Source organism: Oncorhynchus gorbuscha, unplaced genomic scaffold (assembly GCF_021184085.1).
Source record: "Oncorhynchus gorbuscha isolate QuinsamMale2020 ecotype Even-year unplaced genomic scaffold, OgorEven_v1.0 Un_scaffold_1248, whole genome shotgun sequence".
NCBI lineage: Eukaryota > Metazoa > Chordata > Actinopteri > Salmoniformes > Salmonidae > Oncorhynchus > Oncorhynchus gorbuscha.
The window spans coordinates 111,949-135,924 of NW_025746080.1; the positions used below are offsets into that span (position 1 = coordinate 111,949).

Below are 23,976 nucleotides of genomic sequence, written 5' to 3' on the forward strand. Positions count from 1 at the left end.
GGGGGGGCTTTAGAAACAGTATCATCTCTATATCCTCTCCCCTCTGGGGGGGGGGGCTTTAGAGAACAGTATCATCTCTATATCCTCTCCCCTCTGGGGGGGGCTTTAGAGAACAGTATCATCTCTATATCCTCTCTCCTCTGGGGGGCTTTAGTGAACAGTATCATCTCTATATCCTCTCTCCTCTGGGGGCTTTAGTGAACAGTATCATCTCTATATCCTCTCTCTCTGGGGGGGCTTTAGTGAACAGTATCATCTCTATATCCTCTCTCCTCTGGGGGGGGCTTTAGTGAACAGTATCATCTCTATATCCTCTCTCCTCTGGGGGGGGGCTTTAGTGAACAGTATCATCTCTATATCCTCTCTCCTCTGGGGGGGGGGGGGCTTTAGGGAACAGTATCATCTCTATATCCTCTCCCCTCTGGGGGGGGCTTTAGTAAACAGTATCATCTCTATATCCTCTCTCTGGGGGGGGGCTTTAGGGAACAGTATCATCTCTATATCCTCTCTCCTCTGGGGGGGCTTTAGTGAACAGTATCATCTCTATATCCTCTCTCCTCTGGGGGGGCTTTAGGGAACAGTATCATCTCTATATCCTCTCTCCTCTGGGGGGGCTTTAGGGAACAGTATCATCTCTATATCCTCTCTCCTCTGGGGGGGCTTTAGGGAACAGTATCATCTCTATATCCTCTCCCCTCTGGGGGAGGGCTTTAGTAAACAGTATCATCTCTATATCCTCTCCCCTCTGGGGGGGGCTTTAGGGAACAGTATCATCTCTATATCCTCTCTCCTCTGGGGGGGGGCTTTAGTGAACAGTATCATCTCTATATCCTCTCCCCTCTGGGGGGCTTTAGTGAACAGTATCATCTCTATATCCTCTCCCCTCTGGGGGGGCTTTAGTGAACAGTATCATCTCTATATCCTCTCCCTCTGGGGGGGGGCTTTAGTGAACAGTATCATCTCTATATCCTCTCTCCTCTGGGGGGGCTTTAGAGAACAGTATCATCTCTACATCCTCTCCCCTCTGGGGGGGCTTTAGGAACAGTATCATCTCTATATCCTCTCCCCTCTGGGGGCTTTAGTGAACAGTATCATCTCTATATCCTCTCTCCTCTGGGGGGGCTTTAGGAACAGTATCATCTCTATATCCTCTCTCCTCTGGGGGGGGGCTTTAGGGAACAGTATCATCTCTATATCCTCTCTCCTCTGGGGGGGGCTTTAGGAACAGTATCATCTCTATATCCTCTCCCCTCTGGGGGGGGGCTTTAGTAAACAGTATCATCTCTATATCCTCTCTCCTCTGGGGGGGCTTTAGGGAACAGTATCATCTCTATATCCTCTCTCCTCTGGGGGGGCTTTATTGAACAGTATCATCTCTATATCCTCTCTCCTCTGGGGGGGGGCTTTAGGGAACAGTATCATCTCTATATCCTCTCTCCTCTGGGGGGGGGGGGGGGGGCTTTAGTGAACAGTATCATCTCTATATCCTCTCCCCTCTGGGGGGGGGCTTTAGTGAACAGTATCATCTCTATATCCTCTCCCTCTGGGGGGGGGGGCTTTAGTGAACAGTATCATCTCTATATCCTCTCCCCTCTGGGGGGGGGCTTTAGTGAACAGTATCATCTCTATATCCTCTCTCCTCTGGGGGGGCTTTAGAGAACAGTATCATCTCTACATCCTCTCCCCTCTGGGGGGGCTTTAGGGAACAGTATCATCTCTATATCCTCTCCCCTCTGGGGGGGGGGCTTTAGTGAACAGTATCATCTCTATATCCTCTCCCCTCTGGGGGGGCTTTAGTGAACAGTATCATCTCTATATCCTCTCTCCTCTGGGGGGGGGGCTTTAGAGAACAGTATCATCTCTATATCCTCTCTCCTCTGGGGGCTATAGTGAACAGTATCATCTCTATATCCTCTCTCCTCTGGGGGGGCTTTAGTGAACAGTATCATCTCTATATCCTCTCTCCTCTGGGGGGGCTTTAGAGAACAGTATCATCTCTACATCCTCTCCCCTCTGGGGGGGGGGGCTTTAGGGAACAGTATCATCTCTATATCCTCTCCCCTCTGGGGGGGGGCTTTAGTAAACAGTATCATCTCTATATCCTCTCTCCTCTGGGGGGGCTTTAGTGAACAGTATCATCTCTATATCCTCTCCCCTCTGGGGGGGGGGCTTTAGTGAACAGTATCATCTCTATATCCTCTCTCCTCTGGGGGGGGGCTTTAGTGAACAGTATCATCTCTATATCCTCTCTCCTCTGGGGGGGGCTTTAGAGAACAGTATCATCTCTATATCCTCTCTCCTCTGGGGGGGGTGAACAGTATCATCTCTATATCCTCTCTCCTCTGGGGGGGGGCTTTAGTGAACAGTATCATCTCTATATCCTCTCTCCTCTGGGGGGGCTTTAGAGAACAGTATCATCTCTACATCCTCTCCCCTCTGGGGGGGGGCTTTAGGGAACAGTATCATCTCTATATCCTCCTCTGGGGGGGCTTTAGTAAACAGTATCATCTCTATATCCTCTCTCCTCTGGGGGGGGGCTTTAGTGAACAGTATCATCTCTATATCCTCTCCCCTCTGGGGGGGGGCTTTAGTGAACAGTATCATCTCTATATCCTAGTGAACAGTATCATCTCTATATCCTCTCTCCTCTGGGGGGGGCTTTAGAGAACAGTATCATCTCTATATCCTCTCTCCTCTGGGGGGGGCTTTAGTGAACAGTATCATCTCTATATCCTCTCTCCTCTGGGGGGCTTTAGTGAACAGTATCATCTCTATATCCTCTCTCCTCTGGGGGAGCTTTAGAGAACAGTATCATCTCTACATCCTCTCCCCTCTGGGGGGGCTTTAGGGAACAGTATCATCTCTATATCCTCTCCCTCTGGGGGGGGCTTTAGTAAACAGTATCATCTCTATATCCTCTCTCTCTGGGGGGGGGCTTTAGTGAACAGTATCATCTCTATATCCTCTCCCCTCTGAGGGGGGGCTTTAGTGAACAGTATCATCTCTCTCCTCTGAGGGGGGGGGTTTAGTGAACAGTATCAGCTCTATATCCTCTCTGGGGGGGGGTTTAGAGAACAGTATCATCCCTCTCCTCTGGGTGGGGGGCTTTAGAGAACAGTATCACCTCTATATCCTCTCCCCTCTGGGGGGGGGCTTTAGGGAACAGTATCATCTCTATATCCTCTCTCCTCTGGGGGGGGGCTTTAGTGAACAGTATCATCTCTATATCCTCTCCCCTCTGGGGGGGCTTTAGTGAACAGTATCATCTCTATATCCTCTCCCCCTCTGGGGGGGGGGGCTTTAGTGAACAGTATCATCTCTATATCCTCTCCCCTCTGGGGGGGCTTTAGTGAACAGTATCATCTCTATATCCTCTCTCCTCTGGGGGGCTTTAGAGAACAGTATCATCATACATCCTCTCCCCTCTGGGGGGGGGCTTTAGGGAACAGTATCATCTCTATATCCTCTCCCCTCTGGGGGGGGGGCTTTAGTGAACAGTATCATCTCTATATCCTCTCTCCTCTGGGGGGGGCTTTAGGGAACAGTATCATCTCTATATCCTCTCTCCTCTGGGGGGGCTTTAGGGAACAGTATCATCTCTATATCCTCTCTCCTCTGGGGGGCTTTAGGGAACAGTATCATCTCTATATCCTCTCCCCTCTGGGGGGGGGGCTTTAGTAAACAGTATCATCTCTATATCCTCTCTCCTCTGGGGGGGCTTTAGGGAACAGTATCATCTCTATATCCTCTCTCCTCTGGGGGGGGGCTTTATTGAACAGTATCATCTCTATATCCTCTCTCCTCTGGGGGGGGCTTTAGGGAACAGTATCATCTCTATATCCTCTCTCCTCTGGGGGGGGGCTTTAGTGAACAGTATCATCTCTATATCCTCTCCCCTCTGGGGGGGGGCTTTAGTGAACAGTATCATCTCTATATCCTCTCCCCTCTGGGGGGGGGGAGCTTTAGTGAACAGTATCATCTCTATATCCTCTCCCCTCTGGGGGGGCTTTAGTGAACAGTATCATCTCTATATCCTCTCTCCTCTGGGGGGGGGGGGGCTTTAGAGAACAGTATCATCTCTACATCCTCTCCCCTCTGGGGGGGGCTTTAGGGAACAGTATCATCTCTATATCCTCTCCCCTCTGGGGGGGGGCTTTAGTGAACAGTATCATCTCTATATCCTCTCCCCTCTGGGGGGGGGCTTTAGTGAACAGTATCATCTCTATATCCTCTCTCCTCTGGGGGGGGGCTTTAGAGAACAGTATCATCTCTATATCCTCTCTCCTCTGGGGGGGCTATAGTGAACAGTATCATCTCTATATCCTCTCTCCTCTGGGGGGGCTTTAGTGAACAGTATCATCTCTATATCCTCTCTCCTCTGGGGGCTTTAGAGAACAGTATCATCTCTACATCCTCTCCCCTCTGGGGGGGGCTTTAGGGAACAGTATCATCTCTATATCCTCTCCCCTCTGGGGGGGGGGGCTTTAGTAAACAGTATCATCTCTATATCCTCTCTCTCTGGGGGGGGGCTTTAGTGAACAGTATCATCTCTATATCCTCTCCCCTCTGGGGGGGCTTTAGTGAACAGTATCATCTCTATATCCTCTCTCCTCTGGGGGGGGGGGGCTTTAGTGAACAGTATCATCTCTATATCCTCTCTCCTCTGGGGGGGGCTTTAGAGAACAGTATCATCTCTATATCCTCTCTCCTCTGGGGGGCTTTAGTGAACAGTATCATCTCTATATCCTCTCTCCTCTGGGGGGGCTTTAGTGAACAGTATCATCTCTATATCCTCTCTCCTCTGGGGGGGGGGCTTTAGAGAACAGTATCATCTCTACATCCTCTCCCCTCTGGGGGGGGGCTTTAGGGAACAGTATCATCTCTATATCCTCTCCCCTCTGGGGGGGCTTTAGTAAACAGTATCATCTCTATATCCTCTCTCCTCTGGGGGGGGGGGGCTTTAGTGAACAGTATCATCTCTATATCCTCTCCCCTCTGGGGGGGCTTTAGTGAACAGTATCATCTCTATATCCTCTCTCCTCTGGGGGGGCTTTAGTGAACAGTATCATCTCTATATCCTCTCTCCTCTGGGGGGGGCTTTAGAGAACAGTATCATCTCTATATCCTCTCTCCTCTGGGGGGGGCTTTAGTGAACAGTATCATCTCTATATCCTCTCTCCTCTGGGGGGGCTTTAGTGAACAGTATCATCTCTATATCCTCTCTCCTCTGGGGGGGGAGCTTTAGAGAACAGTATCATCTCTACATCCTCTCCCCTCTGGGGGGGGGCTTTAGGAACAGTATCATCTCTATATCCTCTCCCCTCTGGGGGGGGGCTTTAGTAAACAGTATCATCTCTATATCCTCTCTCCTCTGGGGGGGGGGGCTTTAGTGAACAGTATCATCTCTATATCCTCTCCCCTCTGAGGGGGGCTTTAGTGAACAGTATCATCTCTCTCCTCTGAGGGGGGGGGTTTAGTGAACAGTATCAGCTCTATATCCTCTCTGGGGGGGGGGGTTTAGAGAACAGTATCATCCCTCTCCTCTGGGTGGGGGGGCTTTAGAGAACAGTATCACCTCTATATCTCTCTCCTCTGGGTGGGGGGGCTTTAGAGAACAGTATCACCTCTATATCTCTCTCCTCTGGGGGGGGGGGCTTTAGGGAACAGGAATGGTGATGGCTTGGACCTGGATTGGACAGCTGACTAGGAACACATTTATAAAATGACTTAATGCTACTACGCCAAATATCTTCTGTCTGTGTGTGTATCTGTGTGTGTATCCGTGTGTGTATCCGTGTGTGTATCCGTGTGTGTCTGTGTTTCCGTGATGAGCTTACCTCATTTCCATGCATATTCCCAACATATTTGAATTCAGGAATTCCCATCCGGTGCTCAGCCGGATTCTTTCCCAGAATGAGCACCCAGAGGTCTCTCCCTGCCAACAAACAACAGCACCATTATACAGAGGAATCACCAAGATATTTACTCATCAAATCAATTCAACCCAGTGTGTTCGTGGGACGGCCTGTTTTTTCCCCACCAGCCCCTAGAGCAGGACAGAACATTATTCAGAGTGTTTTTGATTTCGTGGAATGGCACCTGGCAACTCAACATCAGCTCACAGCCCCCTCTCCTCTGCCCCCTCTCCTCCTCTGCCCCCTCTCCTCCCCTGCCCCCTCTCCTCCCCTGCCCCCCTCCTCCCCCTGCCCCCCTCCTCCCCTGCCCCCCTCCTCCCCCTGCCCCCCTCCTCCTCCGCCCAGTCTCCTCCCTCCGCCCAGTCTCCTCCTCCGCCCAGTCTCCTCCTCCGCCCAGTCTCCTCCTCCGCCCAGTCTCCTCCTCCGCCCAGTCTCCTCCTCCGCCCAGTCTCCTCTCCTCCCCTGCCCCCTCTCCTCCCCTGCCCCCCCCCCCAAACGTCTCAATAACCTCAAATAGTGTTCAATAGGAAGAGAATGAAACTCCCTCAATCCCAGCTCAACCAATCCAACGCTTTTACATTTTGTGGGATATATAGTGAAGGAATGTACACTTCAAGGAGGTAGTATAGATTATTGTCCTGTATGAGAGAGACTTCCTGTGTTCCAGCATTTGTCAGAGCTCTACCACACAACACGTCTGAACCTGCTCCGTGGCCAGTACGTCAGGCAGCAGTGAGTCATCCTCAAGACGAGCTGCTTCTGGCCGCAGGATAGAATCTCTGTTCTCCTTTCATAACAACTATAGTAACAGACTACAGGATAGAATCTCTGTTCTCCTTTCATAACAACTATAGTAACAGACTACAGGATAGAATCTCTGTTCTCCTTTCATAACAACTATAGTAACAGACTACAGGATAGAATCTCTGTTCTCCTTTCATCACAACAACTATAGTAACAGACTACAGGATAGAATCTCTGTTCTCCTTTCATCACAACAACTATAGTAACAGACTACAGGATAGAATCTCTGTTCTCCTTTCATAACAACAACTATAGTAACAGACTACAGGATAGAATCTCTGTTCTCCTTTCATAACAACTATAGTAACAGACTACAGGATAGAATCTCTGTTCTCCTTTCATCATAACTATAGTAGCAGACTACAGGATATAATATCTGTTCTCCTTTCATCATAACAACAACTAGAGTAACAGACTACAGGATATAATCTCTGGTCTCCTTTCATCATAACAACAACTAGAGTAACAGACTACAGGATATAATCTCTGTTCTCCTTTCATAACAACTATAGTAACAGACTACAGGATATAATCTCTGTTCTCCTTTCATCATAACAACAACTAGAGTAACAGACTACAGGATATAATCTCTGTTCTCCTTTAATCACAACTATAGTAACAGACTACAGGATATAATCTCTGTTCTCCTTTCATCATAACAACAACTAGAGTAACAGACTACAGGATAGAATCTCTGTTCTCCTTTCATCATAACTATAGTAGCAGACTACAGGATATAATATCTGTTCTCCTTTCATCATAACAACAACTAGAGTAACAGACTACAGGATATAATCTCTGGTCTCCTTTCATCATAACAACAACTAGAGTAACAGACTACAGGATATAATCTCTGTTCTCCTTTCATAACAACTATAGTAACAGACTACAGGATATAATCTCTGTTCTCCTTTCATAACAACTATAGTAACAGACTACAGGATATAATCTCTGTTCTCCTTTCATCATAACAACAACTAGAGTAACAGACTACAGGATATAATCTCTGTTCTCCTTTCATAACAACTATAGTAACAGACTACAGGATATAATCTCTGTTCTCCTTTCATCATAACAACAACTATAGTAACAGACTACAGGATATAATCTCTGTTCTCCTTTAATCACAACAACTATAGTAACAGACTACAGGATAGAATCTCTGTTCTCCTTTCATCATAACTATAGTAGCAGACTACAGGATATAATATCTGTTCTCCTTTCATCATAACAACAACTATAGTAACAGACTACAGGATATAATCTCTGTTCTCCTTTCATCATAACAACAACTATAGTAACAGACTACAGGATATAATCTCTGTTCTCCTTTAATCACAACAACTATAGTAACAGACTACAGGATAGAATCTCTGTTCTCCTTTCATCATAACTATAGTAGCAGACTACAGGATATAATATCTGTTCTCCTTTCATCATAACAACAACTAGAGTAACAGACTACAGGATATAATCTCTGGTCTCCTTTCATCATAACAACAACTAGAGTAACAGACTACAGGATATAATCTCTGTTCTCCTTTCATAACAACAACTATAGTAACAGACTACAGGATATAATCTCTGTTCTCCTTTCATCATAACAACAACTAGAGTAACAGACTACAGGATATAATCTCTGGTCTCCTTTCATCATAACAACAACTAGAGTAACAGACTACAGGATATAATCTCTGTTCTCCTTTCATAACAACTATAGTAACAGACTACAGGATATAATCTCTGTTCTCCTTTCATAACAACTATAGTAACAGACTACAGGATATAATCTCTGTTCTCCTTTCATCATAACAACAACTAGAGTAACAGACTACAGGATATAATCTCTGGTATCCTTTCATCATAACAACAACTATAGTAACAGACTACAGGATATAATCTCTGTTCTCCTTTAATCACAACAACTATAGTAACAGACTACAGGATAGAATCTCTGTTCTCCTTTCATCATAACTAGTGATTTTGTTCACCCTCTTATGGCTCTAAGACAAGTCTATAATGGAACCAAATCCTCCACACAAATCACACACATGCATGCAAGCACAACCCCCACCCCTCCACCCCCCACCCCTCCACACCCCCACCCTCAAACCCCCCACTTAAACTTCTGACCAATTATGTCTGAAAGGTTGAACATAGAAGCCTGTCATCTCAGCACAGCTGTTTCTGTCCAGGGGCTTAAAGACGAAACCCCTCAAAGTGTCTACAGGACACAAAGACGCACGGGAGGGGTCAAGTAGGAAGGGGAGGGGTCAAGTAGGAAGGGAGGGGTCAAGTAGGAAGGGGAGGGGTCACGTAGGAAGGGGAGGGGTCAAGTATGAGGGGAGGGGTCAAGTATGAGGGGGAGGGGTCAAGTAGGAAGGGGGGAGGGGGGGCAGCAGTAGAGGAATGATCACAGAGGGAGTCAGCGGAGGAGAAGGGACGAGGCAGGTGGTGTACTAGATTTAAAACAGTAATTAGCCAAGAGTCTCACCTCGAGCGGCACGGGGGATCACCAGAAGATTAGGAGGGAGGTTCAATTAACGGGCCCAGGACGGGCGACAGGCCTTGAAACACGATGACCTCACAATCTGACAGAGATTTAGTGCAGGCAGGGAGCCAGGCAGGTACACAAGAGGGCCTAAAGATACTGTACGCTACCTATAGTGGAACTGACAGAGATTTAGCCTGCAGGTATACAGAGGGCCTAAAGATACTGTACGCTACCTATAGTGGAACTGACAGTGTTTAGTGCAGGCAGGGAGCCAGGCAGGTAAACAGAGGGCCTAAAGATACTGTACGCTACCTATAGTGGAACTGACAGAGATTTAGCCTGCAGGTACACAGAGGGCCTAAAGATACTGTACGCTACTTATAGTGGAACTGACAGAGATTTAGCCTGCAGGTACACAGAGGGCCTAAAGATACTGTACGCTACTTATAGTGGAACTGACAGAGATTTAGCCTGCAGGTACACAGAGGGCCAAAAGATACTGTACGCTACTTTATAGATGAACTGACAGTGTTTAGCAACAGGAAATCTTATTAACAATATCACACACCAGGAAGATACTTAAAAATAAATTGACAATGAGCACTTAGATTTGGTTATTTTCCCGGTTTCATAAATTCATGGAATGTTTGGGAATGACGTAGAAGAAGACATTTATGATTCTACAGAAATAAACTGGGAAAGCTGCCGGTCATTTGGACAACTAATAGACACTGTTGTAAATAAAACCCTGATAAAAATAAAAATAAACTGTCTTGTCCTGGACTGGAGTCTACGCAGACCGGCGCAGCAGAGCCAATCAGAGATACAGTAGACCTTTATGCAAACAAGCCATTTGTACACAGGCCTGGCATCATTCACTATGAACTGGACTGTGTGTTTACAGACAGTAGGGCCTGTTAGTCACTATGAACTGGACTGTGTGTTTACAGACAGTAGGGCCTGTCATCAGTCACTATGAACTGGACTGTGTGTTTACAGACAGTAGGGCCTGTCAGTCACTATGAACTGGACTGTGTTTACAGGCAGTAGCAACACGACTTTAGCTCATTAGAAAACATTCGCCAAAAGACACAAAATTCACCTGAATGGATTTCTGTAAATATGTAAATGTAACAGTACAACTTTAGACCGTCCCCTCGCCCCGACCCGGGCGCGAACCAGGGACCCTCTGCACACGTCAACAACGTAACCCCCTCGAAGCATCGTTACCCATCGCTCCACAAAAGCCTCAGCCCTTGCAGAGCAAGGGGAACCACTACTTCAAGGTCTCAGAGCAAGTGACGTCACAGATTGAAACGCTATTTAGCGCGCACCACCGCTAACTAAGCTAGCCGTTTCACATCCGTTACCTCAGCACCACCGCTAACTAAGCTAGCCGTTTCACACCCGTTACCTCAGCACCACCGCTAACTAAGCTAGCCGTTTCACATCCGTTACCTCAGCACCACCGCTAACTAAGCTAGCCGTTTCACATCCGTTACCTCAGCACCACCGCTAACTAAGCTAGTCGTTTCACATCCGTTACCTCAGCACCACCGCTAACTAAGCTAGCCGTTTCACATCCGTTACCTCAGCACCACCGCTAACTAAGCTAGCCGTTTCACATCCGTTACCTCAGCACCACCGCTAACTAAGCTAGCCGTTTCACATCCGTTACCTCAGCACCACCGCTAACTAAGCTAGCCGTTTCACATCCGTTACATAAATACCAGGGGAGTCCTCTTACATTTGGGAACTTTACAGTCCTGTTGATCAAACAACCATGAAAGAAAAAAAAGGTAGGATCTCTCTCCCTCAGTTACACACATCAACAAGATCAATAACTAACACAGAACAAGAAAAGAGCACAATGCATCACCGGGGGCAAACTACACCTGCACCACCCGATGTTACAGGAAGGCCATAAAGATCATCAAGGACATCAACCACCCGAACCACTGCCTGTTCACCCCGCTATCATCCAGAAGGCGAGGTCAGTACAGGTGCATCAAAGCGGGGACCGAGAGACTGAAAAACAGCTTCTATCTCTGGGCCATCAGACTGTTAAACAGCCACCACTAACATTGAGTGGCTGCTGCCAGCACACTGACTTGTCCAAAAATATTGAGTCATTGCGAATGGGTGGAGGAAGCAAACAATGTACCAGGCTAGGTGTGATCTACAACCTGAAAACAATATTTGTTGGACAACCGAGAAATGTATTGGTGAATGATATTAGAATAGGACTTCATCCATCTATTCTGCCAACAATGTCTTACTGTCGGTCATGGAATTCTGAGTAAAATATATATTTCAAACTGTTTATGAAGTGGGAATTTGATATGATGTCGGTTTCACATCTGCAAAGTAATTAAAATGCTGATGGATACTGCCTAAACACACGCTACTTAAAGATACTGCCTAAACACACGCTACTTAAAGATACTGCCTAAACGCACGCTACTTAAAGATACTGCCTAAACGCACGCTACTTAAAGATACTGCCTAAACGCACGCTACTTAAAGATACTGCCTAAACGCGCTACTTAAAGATACTGCCTAAACGCTACTTAAAGATACTGCCTAAACACGCTACTTAAAGATACTGCCTAAACACGCTACTTAAAGATACTGCCTAAACACGCTACTTAAAGATACTGCCTAAACACGCTACTTAAAGATACTGCCTAAACACGCTACTTAAAGATACTGCCTAAACACGCTACTAAAGATACTGCCTAAACACGCTACTTAAAGATACTGCCTAAACACGCTACTTAAAGATACTGCCTAAACACGCTACTTAAAGATACTGCCTAAACACGCTACTTAAAGATACTGCCTAAACACGCTACTTAAAGATACTGCCTAAACACGCTACTTAAAGATACTGCCTAAACACGCTACTTAAAGATACTGCCTAAACGCACGCTACTTAAAGATACTGCCTAAACGCACGCTACTTAAAGATACTGCCTAAACGCGCTACTTAAAGATACTGCCTAAACGCGCTACTTAAAGATACTGCCTAAACACGCTACTTAAAGATACTGCCTAAACACGCTACTTAAAGATACTGCCTAAACACGCTACTTAAAGATACTGCCTAAACACGCTACTTAAAGATACTGCCTAAACACGCTACTTAAAGATACTGCCTAAACACGCTACTGCCTAAATACCTCTCCACAGGTGCAAGACAAACTACAGATGTAGGAACTTCATTTGATCACTCGTGTTGCTGGGAATTTTCCTGCAAACTTGTAGTGTATTTTAGTTTTTTTTTTAAAAGCTTCTACAGTTTGCAATTTCCCCTTTGAAGTTTCAGACTTGATTTGATTTGATTTGCCCTAACAAAAAAATGTATCAACCCTTTCAAAAACAAACATTATAATCCACATTTCCTGTTGCTGCAGGATCATTTTCCTGCTGTAGCAAACGGACTCAAATTAAGATCCTACGTCTGTACCATTCACACTCTAGGATATCAGCAAGGGTGGCTGTATTCAAAATGGCTGGCTGAAGAAGTTTTACATCGGAGGGTATTGTCTTAGCCTGTGTCCCAAATGGCACGTTATTCCTCATAGGGCTCTGGTCATAAGTAGTAGGGCACTATAAAGGCCATGGAATAGTGGACAATTTGAGAGTCATCTTCACAGTGTTGTAGGACTTCTGTCCTCTCTTCACCTGCTTTACTTTAAACCCTTAAGGCCTCAGGATCCGTACGGCTCCAATCTAAAGTTAATTCCTGCCAGGTTCTAATCAATTAAAAAAGTGAATGGCTGAGCACAGACAGATGTCATCACAGGGTTCTATCGTCTGAGAAGACAGACCAGACCAGAAACAAACAGATGACATCACAGGGTTCTAGAGTCTGAGAAGACAGACCAGAAACAAACAGATGCCATCACAGGGTTCTATAATCTGAGAAGACAGACCAGACCAGAAACAAACAGATGCCATCACAGGGTTCTATAATCTGAGAAGACAGACCAGACCAGAAACAAACAGATGCCATCACAGGGTTCTATAGTCTGAGAAGACAGACCAGACCAGAAACAAACAGATGACATCACAGGGTTCTATAGTCTGAGAAGACAGACCAGAAACAAACAGACAGATGCCATCACAGGGTTCTATAGTCTGAGAAGACAGACCAGAAACAAACAGACAGATGCCATCACAGGGTTCTATAGTCTGAGAAGACAGACCAGAGACAAACAGACAGATGCCATCACAGGGTTCTATAGTCTGAGAAGACAGACCAGAGACAAACAGACAGATGCCATCACAGGTTTCTATAGTCTGAGAAGACAGACCAGACCAGAGACAAACAGACCGATGCCATCAGAAGGTCCTAGAGTCTGAGAAGACAGACCAGACCAGAAACAAACAGATGCCATCACAGGGTTCTATAGTCTGAGAAGACAGACCAGAAACAAACAGATGCCATCACAGGGTTCTATAATCTGAGAAGACAGACCAGACCAGAAACAAACAGACCGATGCCAACAAAAGGTCCTAGAGTCTGTTCTGTCTTCTCAGAAACAAAAGGTCCTATAGTCAGTTTGTTCTGTCTTCTCAGAAACACAAGGTCCTATAGTCTGGTCTGTCTTCTCAGAAACACAAGGTCCTATAGTCTGGTCTGTCTTCTCAGAAACACAATGTCCTATAGTCTGTCTTCTCAGAAACACAAGGTCCTAGAGTCTGTCTTCTCAGAAACACAAGGTCCTAGAGTCTGGTCTGTCTTCTCAGAAACACAAGGTCCTAGAGTCTGGTCTGTCTTCTCAGAAACACAAGGTCCTATAGTCTGGTCTGTCTTCTCAGAAACACAAGGTCCTAGAGTCTGTCTTCTCAGAAACACAAGGTCCTAGAGTCTGGTCTGTCTTCTCAGAAACACAAGGTCCTAGAGTCTGGTCTGTCTTCTCAGAAACAAAAGGTCCTATAGTCTGGTCTGTCTTCTCAGAAACACAAGGTCCTAGAGTCTGTCTTCTCAGAAACACAAGCTCCTATAGTCTGTCTTCTCAGAAACAAAAGGTCCTATAGTCTGTCTTCTCAGAAACAAAAGGTCCTATAGTCTGGTCTGTCTTCTCAGAAACACAAGGTCCTATAGTCTGGTCTGTCTTCTCAGAAACACAAGGTCCTATAGTCTGGTCTGTCTTCTCAGAAACACAAGGTCCTGTAGTCTGGTCTGTCTTCTCAGAAACACAAGGTCCTATAGTCTGGTCTGTCTTCTCAGAAACACAAGCTCCTATAGTCTGTCTTCTCAGAAACAAAAGGTCCTATAGTCTGGTCTGTCTTCTCAGAAACACAAGGTCCTATAGTCTGGTCTGTCTTCTCAGAAACACAAGGTCCTATAGTCTGGTCTGTCTTCTCAGAAACACAAGGTCCTATAGTCTGGTCTGTCTTCTCAGAAACACAAGGTCCTGTAGTCTGGTCTGTCTTCTCAGAAACACAAGGTCCTATAGTCTGGTCTGTCTTCTCAGAAACACAAGCTCCTATAGTCTGTCTTCTCAGAAACAAAAGGTCCTATAGTCTGGTCCGTCTTCTCAGAAACAAAAGGTCCTATAGTCTGGTCTGTCTTCTCAGAAACACAAGGTCCTATAGTCTGGTCTGTCTTCTCAGAAACACAAGGGAACAGGCTCAGAGTCAGGAAGCAGCAGCGAGTCAACTATGGTAAGAACATAGCGTACGTCCCAAATCGGACCCTATTCCCTACATAGTGCACTACATTTAACCTAAGAGATATGGGTCCTGGTCTAAAAGTAGTGCACTATATAGAGAATAGGATGCCATTTGGGAAGCAAGCCCAGTTCCTGCTCCAGAGGTTGAGAGTCTCAATTTGCATCTGAATCTGACTGAAACGAGAGAGGGAGAGAGAGAAAGAGAGCTGGAAGAGGGTGCCTCAATGTCAGCTTTGTGTCCAGCCATGCAAAGCACTGACAGACAAGAGTCGCCACAGAAATGCCACCCAACTGGCAAGGCAACCCAGGGAGATTGACAAGGAGATGTTTCAATCTCCCAACAACAGAGTGAAGCACCGAACAGATACAATGAACTGTAAATCCAGGGGTTGTCTGCACCACCCCTCCCTCGACTCCAATTCCACCTCTCCCTCGACTCCAATTCCACCCCTCCCTCGACTCCAATTCCACCTCGACCCCAATTCCACCTCGACCCCAATTCCACCTCCACCCCGACTCCAATTCCACCCCTCCCTCGACCCCAATTCCACCCCGACTCCAATTCCACCCCTCCCTCGACCCCAATTCCACCCCGACTCCAATTCCACCCCTCCCTCGACCCCAATTCCACCTCGACTCCAATTCCACCCCGACTCCAATTCCACCCCTCCCTCTGCCCCGACTCCAATTCCACCCCTCCCTCTGCCCCGACTCCAATTCCACCCCTCCCTCTGCCCCGACTCCAATTCCACCCCTCCCTCTGCCCCGAACCCAATTCCACCTCGACCCCAATTCCACCTCGACCCCAATTCCACCTCGACCCCAATTCCACCTCGACCCCAATTCCACCTCGACCCCAATTCCACCTCGACCCCAATTCCACCTCCACCCGACTCCAATTCCACCCCTCCCTCGACCCCAATTCCACCCCGACTCCAATTCCACCCCTCCCTCGACCCCAATTCCACCCCGACTCCAATTCCACCCCTCCCTCGACCCCAATTCCACCTCGACTCCAATTCCACCCCGACTCCAATTCCACCCCTCCCTCTGCCCCGACTCCAATTCCACCCTCCCTCTGCCCCGACTCCAATTCCACCCCTCCCTCTGCCCCGACTCCAATTCCACCCCTCCCTCTGCCCCGACTCCAATTCCACCCTCCCTCTGCCCCGACTCCAATTCCACCTCGACCCCAATTCCACCTCGACCCCAATTCCACCTCGACCCCAATTCCACCTCGACCCCAATTCCACCTCGACCCCAATTCCACCTCGACCCCAATTCCACCTCGACCCCAATTCCACCTCGACCCCAATTCCACCTCGACCCCAATTCCACCTCGACTCCAATTCCACCTCGACTCCAATTCCACCTCGACTCCAATTCCACCCCTCCCTCGACTCCAATTCCACCTCCTCGACTCCAATTCCACCCCTCCCTCGACTCCAATTCCACCCCTCCCTCGACTCCAATTCCACCCCTCCCTCGACTCCAATTCCACCCCTCCCTCGACTCCAATTCCACCCCTCCCTCGACTCCAATTCCACCCCTCCCTCGACTCCAATTCCACCCCTCCCTCGACTCCAATTGCACCTCTCCCTCGACTCCAATTGCACCTCTCCCTCGACTCCCATGTATCACAGTCATTCCCAACAGTGATTGTTCTAGTTTAGTCTCTCCTGTTTTCTCTCTGATTGAGTCTGAGGCAGGCGGGCCGACAGCAAGGACCTGACTAGAGAGGATGTCACTTTCAAATCAGAGATGAGAGAACACACACACACACACAGTCCTTTTCTTTTCACACCCCGGGACCATCTTCCCTGCATGACAACGCGAGCTGAATAAACATCCCTCACACCGTCCGTCTCTATGAGCCCCCTACTAGATGCATTAGTAACAAAATGGAACAGTAGTCACGACAACGGGATCTGTCGTTGGGGATAAAAAGGACTTGTGTTTTTATTTTTCTCCCCCTTCCGACAGGGGTTGCTGGAGGAGGACATCACCACTACTGCTGGGTTCTCTCTCAAGATTTACTGCTCTGAGAGAACCGTCAGTCTCCGGGACTCCTACAACTAGAAAAACACAAGAGGCTCATAGCTTGTTACAGTAAGGAAAGGTAAGATAACACAGCTGTATCCCCATTTAGATAGGATGTCCTGATAGACCATTTGTTTAAACCCAGGGGGGGACGGCTAGATTTCATCAATTCACGTTGGACCGCGGCGTTGAGACCACCTTCATTGTTTTAAAGTAACAAGAGACCGTTCTGTGTTCATGCTGCAGCAGCAGTGATCTGTGAGCCACATGACTGACTGACTGTGTGTGTGTGTGTGTGTGTGTGTGTGTGTGTGTGTGTGTGTGTGTGTGTGTGTGTGTGTGTGTGTGTGTGTGTGTGTGTGTGTGTGTGTGTGTGTGTGTGTGTGTGTGTGTGTGTGTGTGTGTGTGTGTGTGTGTGAGAGAGACTACTCTGGTCGGCAGCAGCCTGCAGTGACAGTCCTGAACTCCATCCAAGATCCTTATCAAAACTGTTGTGTGAGTCCCAACTGGTACCCTATATAGTGCACAATTTTTGACCGGGACATATAGGGAACACAGTGCCATTTGGGACAAAGCCCGTACTGTATGTTACAAAATAGAGAGTTTCTCACCAGACAAGAAAGTGTCAGGCCTCTTTGATCCTGCCTCCTGAATCTACAACACCAACAGACAGGGATATCTCATTACAACACCAACAGGCAGGGATATCTCATTACAACACCAACAGGCAGGAATATCTCCTGAATCTACAACACCAACAGGCAGGGATATCTCATTACAACACCAACAGGCAGGGATATCTCCTGAATCTATAACACCAACAGGCAGGGATATCTCCTGAATCTATAACACCAACAGGCAGGGATATCTCCTGAATCTATAACACCAACAGGCAGGGATATCTCCTGAATCTATAACACCAACAGGCAGGGATATCTCATTACAACACCAACAGGCAGGGATATCTCATTACAACACCAACAGACAGGGATATCTCATTACAACACCAACAGACAGGGATATCTCATTACAACACCAACAGGCAGGGATATCTCATTACAACACCAACAGGCAGGGATATCTCATTACAACACCAACAGACAGGGATATCTCATTACAACACCAACAGGCAGGGATATCTCATTACAACACCAACAGGCAGGGATATCTCATTACAACACCAACAGGCAGGGATATCTCATTACAACACCAACAGGCAGGGATATCTCATTACAACACCAACAGACAGGGATATCTCATTACAACACCAACAGACAGGGATATCTCCTTACAACACCAACAGGCAGGGATATCTCCTTACAACACCAACAGGCAGGGATATCTCATTACAACACCAACAGACAGGGATATCTCCTGAATCTACAACACCAACAGGCAGGGATATCTCCTGAATCTACAACACCAACAGGCAGGGATATCTCCTGAATCTATAACACCAACAGGCAGGGATATCTCCTGAATCTATAACACCAACAGGCAGGGATATCTCCTGAATCTATAACACCAACAGGCAGGGATATCTCCTGAATCTATAACACCAACAGGCAGGGATATCTCCTGAATCTATAACACCAACAGGCAGGGATATCTCCTGAATCTATAACACCAACAGGCAGGGATATCTCCTGAATCTATAACACCAACAGGCAGGGATATCTCCTGAATCTATAACACCAACAGGCAGGGATATCTCCTGAATCTATAACACCAACAGGCAGGGATATCTCCTGAATCTATAACACCAACAGGCAGGGATATCTCCTGAATCTATAACACCAACAGGCAGGGATATCTCCTGAATCTATAACACCAACAGGCAGGGATATCTCCTGAATCTATAACACCAACAGGCAGGGATATCTCCTGAATCTATAACACCAACAGGCAGGGATATCTCCTGAATCTATAACACCAACAGGCAGGGATATCTCCTGAATCTATAACACCAACAGGCAGGGATATCTCCTGAATCTATAACACCAACAGGCAGGGATATCTCCTGAATCTATAACACCAACAGACAGGGATATCTCCTGAATCTATAACACCAACAGACAGGGATATCTCCTGAATCTATAACACCAACAGGCAGGGATATCTCCTGAATCTACAACACCAACAGGCAGGGATATCTCCTGAATCTACAACACCAACAGACAGGGATATCTCCTGAATCTATAACACCAACAGGCAGGGATATCTCCTGAATCTATAACACCAACAGGCAGGGATATCTCCTGAATCTATAACACCAACAGACAGGGATATCTCCTGAATCTATAACACCAACAGGCAGGGATATCTCCTGAATCTATAACACCAACAGGCAGGGATATCTCCTGAATCTATAACACCAACAGGCAGGGATATCTCCTGAATCTACAACACCAACAGGCAGGGATATCTCCTGAATCTACAACACCAACAGGCAGGGATATCTCCTGAATCTATAACACCAACAGGCAGAGATATCTCCTGAATCTACAACACCAACAGGCAGGGATATCTCCTGAATCTACAACACCAACAGACAGGGATATCTCCTGAATCTACAACACCAACAGGCAGGGATATCTCCTGAATCTACAACACCAACAGGCAGGGATATCTCCTGAATCTACAACACCAACAGGCAGGGATATCTCCTGAATCTACAACACCAACAGACAGGGATATCTCCTGAATCTACAACACCAACAGGCAGGGATATCTCCTGAATCTACAACACCAACAGGCAGGGATATCTCATTACAACACCAACAGACAGGGATATCTCATTACAACACCAACAGACAGGGATATCTCATTACAACACCAACAGACAGGGATATCTCCTGAATCTCTCACAACACCAACAGACAGGGATATCTCCTGAATCTATAACACCAACAGGCAGGGATATCTCCTGAATCTCTCACAACACCAACAGACAGGGATATCTCCTGAATCTCTCACAACACCAACAGACAGGGATATCTCCTGAATCTCTCACAACACCAACAGGCAGGGATATCTCCTGAATCTACAACACCAACAGACAGGGATATCTCCTGAATCTCTCACAACACCAACAGACAGGGATATCTCCTGAATCTCTCACAACACCAACAGACAGGGATATCTCCTGAATCTCTCACAACACCAACAGACAGGGATATCTCCTGAATCTACAACACCAACAGACAGGGATATCTCCTGAATCTACAACACCAACAGACAGGGATATCTCCTGAATCTACAACACCAACAGGCAGGGATATCTCCTGAATCTACAACACCAACAGACAGGGATATCTCCTGAATCTACAACACCAACAGACAGGGATATCTCCTGAATCTACAACACCAACAGACAGGGATATCTCATTACAACACCAACAGGCAGGGATATCTCCTGAATCTACAACACCAACAGGCAGGGATATCTCCTGAATCTACAACACCAACAGGCAGGGATATCTCCTGAATCTACAACACCAACAGACAGGGATATCTCCTGAATCTACAACACCAACAGGCAGGGATATCTCCTGAATCTACAACACCAACAGGCAGGGATATCTCCTGAACCTCTCACAACACCAACAGACAGGGATATCTCCTGAATCTACAACACTAACAGACAGGGATATCTCCTGAATCTACAACACCAACAGGCAGGGATATCTCCTGAATCTACAACACCAACAGGCAGGGATATCTCCTGAATCTACAACACCAACAGACAGGGATATCTCCTGAATCTCTCACAACACCAACAGGCAGGGATATCTCCTGAATCTCTCACAACACCAACAGACAGGGATATCTCCTGAATCTACAACACCAACAGACAGGGATATCTCCTGAATCTACAACACCAACAGGCAGGGATATCTCCTGAATCTACAACACCAACAGACAGGGATATCTCCTGAATCTATAACACCAACAGGCAGGGATATCTCCTGAATCTCTCACAACACCAACAGACAGGGATATCTCCTGAATCTCTCACAACACCAACAGACAGGGATATCTCCTGAATCTCTCACAACACCAACAGACAGGGATATCTCCTGAATCTATAACACCAACAGGCAGGGATATCTCCTGAATCTATAACACCAACAGGCAGGGATATCTCCTGAATCTCTCACAACACCAACAGACAGGGATATCTCCTGAATCTCTCACAACACCAACAGACAGGGATATCTCCTGAATCTCTCACAACACCAACAGACAGGGATATCTCCTGAATCTCTCACAACACCAACAGGCAGGGATATCTCCTGAATCTATAACACCAACAGGCAGGGATATCTCCTGAATCTACAACACCAACAGACAGGGATATCTCCTGAATCTACAACACCAACAGGCAGGGATATCTCATTACAACACCAACAGACAGGGATATCTCATTACAACACCAACAGACAGGGATATCTCATTACAACACCAACAGACAGGGATATCTCCTGAATCTACAACACCAACAGACAGGGATATCTCCTGAATCTATAACACCAACAGGCAGGGATATCTCCTGAATCTACAACACCAACAGACAGGGATATCTCCTGAATCTCTCACAACACCAACAGACAGGGATATCTCCTGAATCTCTCACAACACCAACAGGCAGGGATATCTCCTGAATCTACAACACCAACAGACAGGGATATCTCCTGAATCTCTCACAACACCAACAGACAGGGATATCTCCTGAATCTCTCACAACACCAACAGACAGGGATATCTCCTGAATCTCTCACAACACCAACAGACAGGGATATCTCCTGAATCTCTCACAACACCAACAGACAGGGATATCTCCTGAATCTCTCACAACACCAACAGACAGGGATATCTCCTGAATCTACAACACCAACAGACAGGGATATCTCCTGAATCTACAACACCAACAGGCAGGGATATCTCCTGAATCTACAACACCAACAGACAGGGATATCTCCTGAATCTACAACACCAACAGACAGGGATATCTCCTGAATCTACAACACCAACAGACAGGGATATCTCATTACAACACCAACAGGCAGGGATATCTCCTGAATCTACAACACCAACAGGCAGGGATATCTCCTGAATCTACAACACCAACAGGCAGGGATATCTCCTGAATCTACAACACCAACAGACAGGGATATCTCCTGAATCTACAACACCAACAGGCAGGGATATCTCCTGAATCTACAACACCAACAGGCAGGGATATCTCCTGAACCTCTCACAACACCAACAGACAGGGATATCTCCTGAATCTACAACACTAACAGACAGGGATATCTCCTGAATCTACAACACCAACAGGCAGGGATATCTCCTGAATCTACAACACCAACAGGCAGGGATATCTCCTGAATCTACAACACCAACAGACAGGGATATCTCCTGAATCTCTCACAACACCAACAGGCAGGGATATCTCCTGAATCTCTCACAACACCAACAGACAGGGATATCTCCTGAATCTACAACACCAACAGACAGGGATATCTCCTGAATCTACAACACCAACAGGCAGGGATATCTCCTGAATCTACAACACCAACAGACAGGGATATCTCCTGAATCTATAACACCAACAGGCAGGGATATCTCCTGAATCTCTCACAACACCAACAGACAGGGATATCTCCTGAATCTCTCACAACACCAACAGACAGGGATATCTCCTGAATCTCTCACAACACCAACAGACAGGGATATCTCCTGAATCTATAACACCAACAGGCAGGGATATCTTCTGAATCTATAACACCAACAGGCAGGGATATCTCCTGAATCTCTCACAACACCAACAGACAGGGATATCTCCTGAATCTCTCACAACACCAACAGACAGGGATATCTCCTGAATCTCTCACAACACCAACAGACAGGGATATCTCCTGAATCTCTCACAACACCAACAGGCAGGGATATCTCCTGAATCTATAACACCAACAGGCAGGGATATCTCCTGAATCTACAACACCAACAGACAGGGATATCTCCTGAATCTCTCACAACACCAACAGACAGGGATATCTCCTGAATCTCTCACAACACCAACAGACAGGGATATCTCCTGAATCTCTCACAACACCAACAGGCAGGGATATCTCCTGAATCTCTCACAACACCAACAGGCAGGGATATCTCCTGAATCTCTCACAACACCAACAGACAGGGATATCTCCTGAACCTCTCACAACACCAACAGGCAGGGATATCTCCTGAACCTCTCACAACACCAACAGGCAGGGATATCTCCTGAATCTCTCACAACACCAACAGACAGGGATATCTCCTGAATCTCTCACAACACCAACAGGCAGGGATATCTCCTGAACCTCCCACAACACCAACAGACAGGGATATCTCCTGAATCTCTCACAACACCAACAGGCAGGGATATCTCCTGAACCTCTCACAACACCAACAGGCAGGGATATCTCCTGAATCTCTCACAACACCAACAGACAGGGATATCTCCTGAATCTCTCACAACACCAACAGACAGGGATATCTCCTGAATCTCTCACAACACCAACAGACAGGGATATCTCCTGAATCTCTCACAACACCAACAGACAGGGATGTCTCCTGAATCTCTCACAACACCAACAGACAGGGATATCTCCTGAATCTCTCACAACACCAACAGACAGGGATATCTCCAGTCGCTCTGGATAAGAGCGTCTGCTAAATGACTTAAATGTAAATGTAAATATCTCCTGAATCTACCACAACACCAACAGGCAGGGATATCTCATTACAACACCAACAGGCAGGGATATCTCATTACAACACCAACAGGCAGGGATATCTCATTACAACACCAACAGGCAGGGATATCTCCTGAACCTCTCACAACACCAACAGGCAGGGATATCTCCTGAATCTCTCACAACACCAACAGACAGGGATATCTCCTGAATCTCTCACAACACCAACAGACAGGGATATCTCCTGAATCTCTCACAACACCAACAGACAGGGATATCTCCTGAATCTCTCACAACAC

At 46.8% G+C, this 23,976-nt stretch overlaps 1 pseudogene; it reads right to left on the minus strand.

Annotated features, from left to right (window-relative positions):
* LOC124021902 overlaps positions 1-23,976 on the minus strand; it is a 110,014-nt pseudogene that overhangs the window by 76,676 nt on the left and 9,362 nt on the right.